The sequence below is a fragment of the Dendroctonus ponderosae genome, unplaced genomic scaffold (assembly GCF_020466585.1).
Source record: "Dendroctonus ponderosae isolate FM_Combo_2020 unplaced genomic scaffold, Dpon_F_20191213v2 Dpon_F_20191213_5, whole genome shotgun sequence".
In the NCBI taxonomy this organism is placed as follows: Eukaryota; Metazoa; Arthropoda; class Insecta; order Coleoptera; family Curculionidae; genus Dendroctonus; species Dendroctonus ponderosae.
This window is the reverse complement of record NW_026018715.1, coordinates 15,417,531-15,418,970: the sequence shown is the minus strand read 5'-3', so window position 1 is coordinate 15,418,970 and position 1,440 is coordinate 15,417,531. Positions and strand designations below refer to the sequence as shown.

The following is a 1,440-nucleotide window of genomic DNA, read 5'->3' as shown; positions in this document are numbered from 1 at the left end:
TTGTTCCTGTTCCGTAGTTAAAGTTGTACCGAGTGGAATAAAAGTTGTAAGCTGAGGAAAGAGTTTAAATACTCGGCCATCCACGGTACAATATGATCTTGGTCTTGCCTTCGGTTTTTCTCCAAATGTTTGGCAAATTTCTCCTCAAAAGGGGGCACCAGATGGCTGCATGTGTGTTGAGGTTCCAGATCCCACAAGTCGTTCATTTCCAGCGGATTGCGCCAGCCTTTGTACATAAACGGGTCGAAAAAGCACAATGTGATTCGATTGAGAAAACCGGATTTTGGTTCAGGGCTTGGTTTCTGAAAATGAGTAACGGTTGATTCGTTTGCATGATCTGAATGCGATTTACCTACCGACACGTTCCCATAGGGGTAGATATTCGGTTCACCTTCGCCAAAACAATTGAGCAGCAACATAGCTACGACTAGCGGATAGTAGATCATGTAGCTGACGTATTCATAGTGGTGTTCCAGCGCGGCTTCGCTTTGCACCTGTCTGATCTCTGTACGGAACTGGGGTATCCCACAAATGCAACATAAGAACCAAAATATGAAGAGGACGCCTGAAGACTGGACCCCGTACACTTTGTTTCTGTAGGCCAGCACTAAGGCCAAAGCCTGCAAAGTTGCAACATGTACTACGTGTTTCCAATGAGATGCCCCTCACGCAACTTACGCAACTGATCAATTTTAATAAAGGCATAAAGATGTCGACTTTCACCAGTACATCACCACCAGCGCTGGATATAAAATCGCTGAGGCACACCGCACAAACCAGAGCATTTACAAGCAGCTTGGCGAAATTCTTCCAGTTCCAGGGGATCGATTTGTTGGGGCTGGTTTTTTGATAGTAGAGATTCATTGGCGAAAACGTCCATATGAATAGACAGGGAATCCATGAGAGGACCGTTTTCTCGAAGCAGGGGGTGAATTGAGGGTCGTTGGTGTTCCATGTTAACGTCGTGTTCTAATCAATGTGCGATTTGTAGTGTTTGTAACCAGTATTCGCTAATGTTTCTTACCCAAAAGGTGGAGCCACAAAATTTGTCCAAGTTCGAGTTTTCCAACAGGGCTGATATATTGGTCATGCTGGTTGATTGAGGAGGACGGGGCGCTGACAATAAACAAAATCATTTTTTTTTTTAGCTTTTCTCRTACTGACTTTAGTTTAATTAAAACTATATCTGATGATATGAGAAGCGCATAACATTAACGCACACAACGCACTTTCTTGCACGCAATATTTCGTTYTACGCTTGCGCATTTTATCAGTTTTCGAGTTGCCGGCAACTTTTATTGCACTTGCCGCTATAGTTCCAAACCTAAAATTTCTGGCAGCTAGCGGCAATTTTAGTGACTTTTCTGGTCCCTTTCTTGCTGCCAACTGTTCGTTCATAGTAATATAAATCACCAGCACTGGCATATTTGCTTATTTTCG

At 43.5% G+C, this 1,440-nt stretch overlaps 1 protein-coding gene across 1 annotated transcript in view; it reads left to right on the top strand.

The window, feature by feature from the left end:
- The window catches only part of LOC109539086 (PIH1 domain-containing protein 1), a 242,786-nt gene that overhangs the window by 239,892 nt on the left and 1,454 nt on the right, over positions 1 to 1,440 (top strand). The window lies entirely within an intron of this gene.